This window comes from Dermacentor albipictus, chromosome 4 (assembly GCF_038994185.2).
Source record: "Dermacentor albipictus isolate Rhodes 1998 colony chromosome 4, USDA_Dalb.pri_finalv2, whole genome shotgun sequence".
Lineage (NCBI taxonomy): Eukaryota > Metazoa > Arthropoda > Arachnida > Ixodida > Ixodidae > Dermacentor > Dermacentor albipictus.
In genome coordinates, this window is record NC_091824.1 from 46,993,046 (window position 1) to 47,004,700 (window position 11,655).

The following is an 11,655-nucleotide window of genomic DNA, read 5'->3' on the forward strand; positions in this document are numbered from 1 at the left end:
ATGCAGTGTTCTATTTCTCTCCACCCTCCCTCTCTCTCTCTTACACTAGAGAAAGCTGGTGGTGGGGACGGAGGGTGTGGCACACCTCGGACAGCAAAGCTGTATTACAATAGGGGCGAAAATTATTGCACGTATATATACATGTATGGACAAGACGAACGCCAGCAAATCGGATTACTCGAAGCGCGGCCGACTCCCATTTTCCTATTCAAATACGTGTGAATAGCAAACATGCTTTTGTCAGGCAGTCTTCCAAGCGATTTAGAATAAGTGTTTATTTAACAGAGAAGGCTGAGCTGTAGCGACTACAAGAAGCACACGTTTCATTTAAGTCCTCAATGGTTCTCGAAAAAAAATACGAAAAAAAAGAAAACGCCTAAAATTGGTAATTTAGCACCACGTTTACAAGCAGCATCTTCCTTTGAGCTAGTTGGTCGGCCGTGTGGAAGGGGAAGAAGCGGCGCAATACGCTCAGGACAAACACGCTGTGCAACAGAACGTGTGCGCCCTACCAACCTGACGTTTGTTCACGGAAGTCGTTTACTATACGAATGATGCGATAAGCGTGATTCATCCCTTCCACCTTCCCCCTCCTCCCCTCTTAAACAGTCATCTCTGAAACAGAAAGGGCAATGAAGGCATATTGAGGACGTATCCTCGGAGGATCCCTTTCGGCACTACTATCACTTTCGCGTGACATAGGTACACAGTGCGTTGTTTGATTCGTGCAGCTTTGGTGGACCAGCCAATCGGCGCACTCTGAAGGCGATACCTTCGAAAGTAACTGTCGGACCAGCCTTCTTACATTTATTTATTTGTTTACCCTCAAAGCCAAAGGCATTAGAGGGGAGTGGGAAAAATACAATCATAAAGAGAACAGCAAGATACAGTGAGTCATAATAACAATTTCGAACAGGCATATACTTAAACAATGGGGGTTAGTGCCTCGCGAGAACGTTGGTTATCGATGATTGATGCAACCTCAGCACGAAGGTGGTCCCACTCGACTACTGTGCGCATAAGAAAAGATTTGAAAAATGTTTTCGTTTTACAAAATGGAACACTTACCTTATGGCGGTGATCAATAATATGGAAAACATAGTGCGGTGAAAGAATAAATTTGTCGTGAAGACCGATATAGCAGTACGTGTTATGAATTAAATTTAAGCGGCCAAGTTTTCGACGCACTGCTGGAAACAGAAAGGAAAGGCTGGCTTTCTTAGCTGTTGTGCTAGCGGTGCTATTGTAGTTAGAGAGAACCAAGTGAGTCGAACATGTTGTTGGGATTGTTGGTGCATTGTATTTAAGAAAAAAAACAGTAAAAAAAAGACGCGCACAGACATCTTTCTTGTCTTACTGTATGTTTCCTGGGTGCGTCTTTCTTTGGTTGGTTTTTTCTTAGATAGAAATTAGCCGAGTTATTCTGAACAAGTTCCAGGGCAGTGATCAATTTTACATGCATAGGATCTCATACAGAAACAGCGTATTCAAGCTTTGCTGGTATTAAGGTTTTGTAAAGCGTTAGTTTAACTGAAGAATAAACGGAAAAGTTGCGACGTAAGTATCCTAGCATACCGTTAGCATTGTTATTAGGGATTTCTGTGTGCACTGTTCAATTTAGGTTACATGATATATGAGCACATAAGTATTTATAAGATGCGACGGATTCCAGTGGAACGCTGTTCAAAACATAAAAAGGAGGGCTGCTAGTGTTTCGCGCGACACGCATAATTTTACATTTTTTTTTACATTTAGTTCCATTCGCCACATTTTACACCAATTGGATACAGTAACTATGTCAATTGGAGAGTGTTAATATCTCTATCGGTATTAATTTAACGAAAAATTATACATATGTCTGCGAAATTAAGGGATGTCAGAGGAAACAATGGAAACCAGATCATAAATGTAAATTAAGAATAGAAGGCGTCCAAAGACGGCCCCTTGTGGAACGCCGGAATTTACGTTAGTAAAGGATGAGTCATGACCATTAGCGCTAACATATCGTAATCGGTTAAGAACGAAGAATGCAGTACACCTAACAAGGTTAGGATCAAGTATTAAAGCGGAAAGTTGGGTGAGTAGGTATACATTCATAATGGAAACAGCGCGAACAAGACGACGACGGAGTGAAAGGACACAGGACGAGCGCTGACTCACAACTACGTTTACTAAAACACATACCAGGTATATAAGCAACGCAAGCGATGACATGGTCAATCGAGGAACGCACAATCGGGCCACGTGTACACAGGGCATCTGTTACCGTACCGAGCTACCTACTTAGGTTAATTCCAGCTGAGAAAGTGGGATCGAAGGCTGGCTAATGCACCCCGTGCCCTTTCGCTCAATGTGGGTTTCTTCCACGACTAATATGGTGGATGCTTTAGTACGTTCAGTAGGTGGATCTTTTAGTAAACCTAGTTGTGAGTCAGCGCTCGTCCTGTCTCCTTTCATTCCGTCGTCGTCTTGTTCGCGCTGTGCCCATTAGGTTCAAGGTTAAGAAAACTTAGCTTATGAAGTAGCAGCTGATAACACACTTTGCAGAATGCCTTGGGTAAGTCCAGGAATGTGCAGCGGAGTCAGGATGGCTCTCCAAAAATATGGTGCAATTTGAGTGAATGACAAGAGCTGAGTTTCACATGAGTATGTTTTACGCAAGCCATGTTGCGCAGACGTGAAAAATGCATTATCTTCGAGAAAACTAACTAGTGGTTGAAATACTAAATACTCAAGTAGTTTGCAGCATGTGCGAGTGAAATGCACGGCAATTAAGGGGTGAAGTTTTATTGCCACACCTATGGAGCGGAGCGACCTTCCCAATTTTCCAGTCTGTGGGAATACTAGTTTTGTCAAGAGATTGCTGGAAAGCTTTCGCTACTATAACATAACTATGGACTGACGTACTTTTCACAAAAAAAGATATTCGCAGTTCCTCCCAAAAAGCGAAGCACCGATTGCGATTAGCAAATTAGTAGATAGTAGATGGGGCATGACACCACCACCAGAAGCGGGTACACTCACCCCCTGCTGTATTTACAGGCTGCCATTTTGTGTGGTATCCATCCTTCATCCACTGTATGTTGGCTGCCGCATCCAAGTGCACTGCTCTCATCGCCGCCTGAATCCCCGTTCAACCTGCTAGACTCGGAACGCTTCCATGGAATGGGCTAGCAACGTGGATCCTGAACCGTTATCATCGCAGCGATGGACAAGGGATATAAGCATCGTCCGGCTACTGCTCGCTTCGGCCCCGCTACTATCGTCAGAATGGGGTACTCGCCGCTGCTGCATTTGCAGGTCAGTTAGCACCTTGGCGCCTTTTTTATTAAGAGTGATAATTACTGTCTGATTGCGGTGTCGTGCCCTGAAGTGCTTTCAGTTAAATTGTGTCTGGCGTTATCGCTCTAATCGAGCGTGTGTCCTTCCATAAGTAGCTGGTTGATTTTGCTTTCGGGGGATGTAGAACAAAACCCGGGCCCCGACACTAATGTCATCGCGCAAACACTGATTCCGTTCTTGAGTGATTGTGCATATACTTGAAGCAGGACAATAAGCCATTCTAAGTGAGCTGAAAGGTATCAGGGAACGGCAAGAAGCCATAGATGCCGGAGTGGATTGCTTAGCTGGAAGGATAGGTGCACTCGAAGGCACGATTGCATCCTCTAGGTTGTGGTGTTCAAAATTTGGCGCCAAGCAAGGAGTTACACAGTTTATGCGATCAGATTCGTTCACTCAATTCTAGATTTGATGATACAGAAAAGGGAATGCGACGACGTGATTTACTGTTACTTTTTTGCATTGATGACCAGCAAGGTGATAACTAGGCTGCATCTGAACAAAACATAATTAAGTTTTGCTCTGAACTGCTTGGCCTCACCTCAGTGAACGCACAGTTTGACCGCGTGCTTAGATTGGAACGCTTTTCTTCTGAGAAACATCGGCCCATCATAGCACAATTGACCCTTTTTAAGGACAAGCAGAATATCCTCGCATTTGCGCACAAGCTGAAAGGTACTGAGCATTCCGTACGTGAAGATTTTTCTTTATCCATGAGGCAAGCTAGGGAAAAATGTATTGACTTTGAAAAATCAAGAAAACAGCCTTTCAAGCTTACAGCAGATAAGATTCGTATTAATGACATCCCTTATCTTTATAACCACGCTGCTGACACAGTTGTGCCGTCAACCCCGTAGCTAAACAAGGCAACATGTGCTGGTACAACTAAGTAATCGCCATCTTCTTTAACGTCACTGTTGTCGTTATCTTACACGTACATTCGCACTCTACTAAAGAAGCGCGACGCATTGAGCGCCTATTTGGAGCAGGAGGATCCCGATATTGTAGGTTTAACCGAGACTAGGTTGCGCACTGACATCACTAATCAAGAACTTCTTCCCAACACTAGCAAATGTAACATTTACAGGCACGACCGAAGTGGGAAAAGGGGTGCATGTGTTCTGATCGCTATAGAAACTGCATTTCATTGTTTCTAGTTAACACAAATTCCACTGCTGAAATAGTTTGGGTAGCATGCGGAACAGCCTCTGAATGCTGAATTAGCTATCTTTTTCAACGAAGAATTTCAGCTACACCTTGACTCAAGTTTGGTGAACGAGAGCTGGAAAATTTTAAAGCAAAACTTAACAGCACTGGTAGAAAATTACGCGGCGAAAATATCAATAGCAAATGGCAGGTCAAGTCCTTGGTTTACTAAACACCTTCGAACATTAGGAAACAATAAGAAGCGTCTGTATAGGGCAGCCAGAAGGGGTAATCAAGTCCCATCTTGGGCGGCATACAGTGATTTTCTGAAATCTTGCTGCACAGAACTACGCGCAGCCAAAGAAAAATATCTTTCGCGTGACCTGCCGTCTCTTTTAATCAATAACCCCAGAAAATTCTAGCACGTTACATCACCAGATGCCATTGTCCGCAATGTTGTGATACATGATGATGATGAAAGTTCTTTGTCTGACGCTGATTGTCCAGTAGCGTTTAAAATTTTTCCCATCTTCTTTTACACAGGAAGAATGTTCCACTGTTCCCATAGTCCCTGACTTTGAATATCCTTTTATGGAGCCAATAGAAATTACAGCAGATGGCATTTCGTCTTTAATAAGTAATCTCAAGTTATCCCCATCGTCCGGTATTGACAATATTAATTCAAAAATGCTAAACAATACCTCTATTGACAACGTCATCAGCCTCGTGACGTCTGTACAACAAGAAAAACACCGCAAACGTATATCGGTTGCACTATTCCTCGATGTGAAAAGCGCCAATGGTAATGTAATGCATCAAGCCATCCTTGATGCTGTGGAAAATAATGGAATTGGTGGGCGCAGGTTTCGTTGGATTCGGAGGTATCTATTCCAAAGATCCTTCTTTGCGCACAGTGCAGATGGCCGAACTGCTAACCATTACACTCGCAGTGGCGTCCCTCTGGGTGGGGTTCTTAGCCTCACTTTGTTCAACCTTGTAATCCTTGGACTTGCCGACGTTCTACCACATACAGTAAACCTTTCCTTATATGCTGACGACATATGCATATGGGCCTCGGCAGTTACGCGTCTCCAGGTGCGTGCACGGCTCCGAAAAGCAGTGACCCTAACATCATCGTACCTGCGTGCTCAAGGCCTCAGCATTTCGACCAAGAAGTGCGCCTTAGTCGCTTTTACTCACAAGCCCCTGACCTGGTACCCCATGTCTATTGACCACCAACCAGTTTCCTACGCAAGAACTCACCGATTCGTATGCGTTATTATCGATAGAGACCTTTCATGGAGCTTCCGCATCTCATACTTGAAGAAGAGGCTTACTTCTATCGCCCATTAACTAAGGTTTCTTCCGTGGCGTCTGTGCTTCAACTATACAGGACGTTCTTCCTAGGAAACTTGCGATATAGCACACTAGTGCTGTACAATGCTTACAAAATTTACATCCATGTCCTACAGAGCATTCAAGGCCAAGTACTTCGAACATGTCTGGGGCTACCTCGAAATGCTCCAAGCGTAGCAACAATTGCCACCGCCAGAGACCCAATAATGACCTATATAGCTATCCACGCACTCCGGGCGCATGTCCGCCATATATCCAGACTCCCTGACCACCATCTCGCTCGCTTGCCTGAGAAAAGACCCAAGGCAGCATTTCCAGATCAATTGCGGCTAGCCAGCACTCTTTGTCATTGAGGCACTCACCCACAACAAGAACTCCATCCCCTCTGCGATGCTTGAAGAAGCCTCCTGTGTAGCTTGCTGTTCTAGGAATAGTGAAGAAAGCTAGCCTGACCACCGCGGCTCTCAAGCAGATCACATTGGAACTTTTGCATTGTTCATACGCTAACCGAATATTTACACCGATGGTACCGTCTCGGAAAATTCGACGGGCGCCTTTGTTATACCATCTCAATCGGTCGTCATCAAGTTTAATACATCACACGTAAAGACATCTGTAGGTTCCTAACTGGCCGCTCTTTGCGCTGCTGTCGAATACATAGAAAAAGAACCGCCCAACAAATGGGCAATATCTTGTGATTCGAAAGCAGCCATCTAGAGCTTGCGAGGTTTACGACGTGGCTATTATGAACAGCTGGTGTCACAAATCAACGAAACCTGCCATTGCGCATCTGAACGAGGACATGACATCATATTTCAGTGGCTGCCGGGACACTGTGGCATCGTTGGTAATCACCTCGCCGATGACGCTGCCCGACGTGCCCAGGCTGGCGCACCGACACTCCTTATACCTTTATCAAGAGTAGACGCTGCAAGAGAGCTTCGCAGTCTCGCTCGTACCATCACGTTAAGTTACTGGCATACACCACAGAACTCCAAGTGTCGTTTATACAGCCTCGACCCATCACTGAAACTTAAATTACCAGCAAACCTTTCACGACGTGACGCAACACTGCTATGTAGGCTGTGGGTAGGAGTAGCATTCACCAACTCCTACAGCTATCGTATTGGAATGGCGCACTCACCAATGTGCGCTAAGTGCAAGTCTGAAGAGACCATCAGTCATCTTCTGGGTCACTGTTCTCGCTTTGATAGTCAACGTCAGACTCTCCAATGGACCTTGAATAGACTCGTTGACAGGCCATTTACGGAAGCGAAGATCTTGGGAGCCTGGCCTCACAGTTCATTAGCCTAGAAAGCAGTTCGAGCGCTTTTTCATACGCTCATGAACCTGAAGGCAACAGACTTGAGTGCCCGACTATAGATATCCTACACCTAACCTAGTGCATGTGAAAGTGTGGTAGACACTCAATTTTTCTCTCTCTATCTTTCACTCTCCATTCCCCTCCCCACGTGTAGGGTAGTAAACTGGACTCGGTCTTATAAACCTCCCTGCCTTTCCTTCTTCCCTTTTCTCTCTCTCTATCATCGTTATGGCTTTCAAGCACGATGAATGAGTTTTGTGCTGGATTTATGAGGCGCCAACATTTTCTTACATTGTCTTTCAGCAGAGATGGCAAGAGTTGTGGACATGAAAATAGTCTTAGCGGATTTGAGCGCTTGTACATAAGCCTCAGAGGCTAACTGATAAGCAAAGATATGTCATTGCCCCTGTCAAAGTTTGTTCACTACTTGAAGTGGTGTTCCATAATCATCACGAATTCGGGCAATGCACTTTTTCACTTGCTTTTGCTTCAATTTTGAATTCTATTCGCGCTTTTTTATGCTTCTTTCCCACACCAGCCATGTCTCAAAGAGGCTTTAATATACATAAAAATAAATAAATATAAGACTTAAAAATATAGCTTCTTGCGGGATAGATGAATTGCGAAACCAGTTTCAGTAAAAACAGCCTCAATGAAACTTCTTTGTCGTACCTGAATCCAATGTTGCGACAATGCGGCGAAGGGCTGACAGAAGCTTCTGACAACGACTACGTGTGTTTGGCTTCGGAGAAAGCAACTTCAAAGCGATGACTTCGCTTATCAAAACGAAATACTTAAAGAAGTGTTGGCACAAACAGGGAGAATGGCGGGAGATAGACATTCAATACGATGAGCAAGAGGAGAAGAAGCTAAAAGCGTGAGCCAACGTTTCGGCAAGTCACCTTGAAAAAGAAAACTCCACTTGTCGAAACGTTGGCCCCGGCTTTTACTTTGTTCTCGTTTTGCTCTTCCCCTTAAAGAAGTGTTGTAAGCCTTCACAATGCAACCCGCGTGCTTTGATGCATACGAAGGCGTGGGATATACACTGCGCACATAGGCATTGGACTATACCTCGTTCGCGTATAACGTTCTCTTATGCAGGATATTTCGGTGCTACTGACAAACAGCAGCAAATTATGCAAGCACGTGCCGCGGTAAAACTGCCTTGCCGGCTCGACCGCGCTTTTATGGTTGTCAGCCACAGTGCCGCATGCTCAAATAGACTCACTACGATATTATTAATAACAATAAAAAATGATTTCTATAGTGCGTCGTAGAAACTTCTTCAGTTGGCAAAATAAGATACTATCAGCGAACAAGGCTTAGTAGCAGAATAAAGTAACGTGAACAGCCACTTTCAGATTCGCCTGCAGATTCGCTTAGTGACTGAAAATAGAACTTTACCCAATTTACGCACGTCGGTGCCACTTCTGCAAAAAGATTATACTTCTCTTTTTCCCTGTGCAGCATGAAGAGGCTTTGGCTGACGAGTATTCCTGGTCCAAGAATTTTCTTGGCCCCAAAGAATGTAGCTTTTCTTGCAAATATTCACGCCAAAAACATACGGATGAATACTGCATGCTAATGGCTTCGTGTCGCAAACTTGTCCCAGCGTGGCGAGCAAGAATAGAAGTGTTGAAACCGTTGGTGCTAACGCTCCGCATAAACATTTTGAAAGGTTGGCGAACTCGACTTTTGGAGTGTTTGATTTTCCGCTTGTTTCGCGTGAACTGGCTTTCCGCATAGCCCATGGACTTTTAGCGCGATGGCCTTCGCGCCCAAATTGTTCATATTAAAAGCACGACAAATCACCATATACTTATACCTTGTCACCGGACAAGGGATAAGCGTTAAATTGCACCACGACGGCCGCATCAAACTCGCGACTTATAACGTTGAGTTAAGGACTAGTATTTGAGTGTCTAGACGAAATGTGTTAACGTGAGAGCCATGTCCTGGTACTGGGAGTTTCCAGAACTTCTCATCATTGTAACATTCATTAGAAACAATTTATCTTTGTAAAGGGGCCCGGCATGCAGTAGTGAACAAAGACATATGATATTTTGCATTTTGTTCCCGTTGGCTAAACTGCTCAGAATGTTGGTGCTGCGTTATGCCAGACCGCTAGCCTAGGGCAATGGCATCTTGAACACATGCTGCCTTGCTACGTTATTCCCATCGTATAGCTCACCCACGGTGAACACAACTTCCGTATTAAAAAAATATGTATCGCAAGTAAACCGTATATATCAACCAGCATGTCAGAATACGTGCGCGCTTGGGAGAAACATTTTGGTGATAGCTGGAGAGGTTAGCCGAGCAAGATGCTAAGCATGCTACTACAGGTTTAATATATAAGAGACCAAATGACGAGAGAAAAGCAAAAAAAAAGAAGTCGTGAGCCATTCCACTCTGTGAAGGTGGATGACAAGCGAATATGTTGCAAGGTAAATGTACCCGGTAGCGAAGCTTCCATAGGAGCCCATACGTTCAAAACATGGCGGTCCATCGCCGGTTCATGGGGCTTAGCGCCATCTGTATGTGGTGGGAACACTTCCGGCGGAAGAAAAAATAACGTGACGCCATGTCCGTTAAAAGCAGAAGTGACGTCATTTTGTTTTCGAAGGTGCGAAATTTGTTTTGTTGTTCTTCCTTTGGAGCTATATATTCAAATGCCCCGCCATTCGACTTGATGGGCATTTCGAGCTTTCAGCGTGGAAAGCGATGCAGGAAAAGGCCAGCCGTACGGTTGTCGAAATCGCATCGCTGCGCAGAACATACTTTCTTTGGAGACCGACGAAAGCTTTAGGTGTAGAGTGCTGATCCTATTGTCGGATGCCAAGTCCGTCGACCAGCGCAGTCGCACGAAAACAACTCCACAATTATCTGGCGGTCGTAACTCACTACTTTTGACTGAACAGATTAAGAAGCAATGAAGCTACCCGCGTCACCAAATTCAGACAAACTTCGACAAGCAAGAAAGCACAAATTGTGAGGGGGGGGCGTATTTCAACAGGTGATACGAGTGCGCCTTTCTGCCCATTTCAAGACGTGCATTGCACTGCGAGTGATAGTGGCGTCAACGCCCCCTGTAGCGATGGGCGCTGAAAAGAAATGCATTTATTAATAATAATAAAATTAAACGTATTTATTGAACTCATCACGAATATATAAAATTGACTAGGAATTTTATTTTCGTTGAATGAATCTAACTGTGTCTCGTTTGAATTAAAAAAAGGCGTTTTTCTTTCCCAGTGTTTGTTCCCTCCAAACATAGTCGCGCTTCCATCGCTGCTCCCATAACCCCCCACGCTGATGTCGGTGACAATCTGTACTGAACCGCTTTTCGCCCGAAGCTTCGCGACCTATTTGAATCGGCCTTGTATGTTGCGTAAGCGACAAAAAGGTGACACAGAATCTTGATCAAAGCTACGAAGATATTAGTTGTCTTGATCGGTGGTCACCGTGACGAAAGGTACGGGCACACATTTATTTTTACACATTTGCGTTCATTCGTGTTTTACATTCGTTATACACATTTGTTAAACACATTCGTTATGTACATCGATGTTTTCGTTTCGAGACATATTGATGCAAAGAATTTGAGACCGAAGTCACCGCGCCGACTGGCAGTGGGCCAGTGCGGTCAGCGCCTTCGCAGAGGGAGGGGCATTATGGGAACGCTGGCATGGCGAGCGGCATCGGAGACAGCTGTGAAGAAGACGACGACGATGAACGTGCGAGCAGTGGCATGAGCCATTGCTGATGATGATAGTTTTTGCTCGAAACGAATGAAAATGTCACGGGAGCCTAATCATAAACAGCTTCGCTTTGAAAATGCACACGCATACATTCGCAAAAGAACTCGGAAGCGTGCACTGCAGCAGTGAGCAGCCTGAAATAAACAAAATGTTGGCGATATCTGTTGCGCAGCCAAAGGGACAGACATGGATAACATTTTGTTATCATCCCATTTTGCTATCATGCATGACAATCCTTTTGTTTGGCTAATCTCCCCACCTATCATTAAAATTTACCTCACCTGCGTGCACGTATTTTGACGTAGCGCTTGATATGTACAGTTTATTTCAACATTTATATAAATGATATAATAAATATTAACCATGATGCAAAGTATGTCATCTATGTGGATGATACAATCCTGTTTTTTGCCGGTAATAACATTTACAAACTTATTGATCAATGCAACGTTGCAATGAAAGCCCTCGAGGATTGGTCCATTGCTAATTCAATGAAGATAAACGAGGTTAAGACTAAGGCAGTCATTTTCAAACCAAAAAATAAACTTATCCCACCGCATGAAGATTTTATTTTGAATTCACGTCCTGCAGAAATAATAGAGCAGTTCAAATGCCTAGGGGTTATATGTTCCTCCAATATGTCATGGGATGATCACGTTAATTATGTCTCAAACAAAATAGCTCCAATCACTGGCGTTATAGGTCATTTAAGAAACATCCTACCTACAC

At 44.2% G+C, this 11,655-nt stretch overlaps 1 long non-coding RNA gene across 2 annotated transcripts in view; it reads left to right on the forward strand.

Moving 5' to 3' along the window:
* The window catches only part of LOC135915411 (uncharacterized), a 155,614-nt gene that overhangs the window by 79,911 nt on the left and 64,048 nt on the right, over nt 1-11,655 (forward strand). The window contains exons 2-3 of one of the 2 annotated variants that reach the window (XR_010568614.2): nt 3,043-3,300; nt 8,633-9,601. This is a non-coding gene — a long non-coding RNA (uncharacterized lncRNA). Of the gene's footprint in view, nt 1-3,042; nt 3,301-8,632; nt 9,602-11,655 lie in introns of those variants that run through there. The other variant, XR_011513863.1, reaches the window with a different exon arrangement.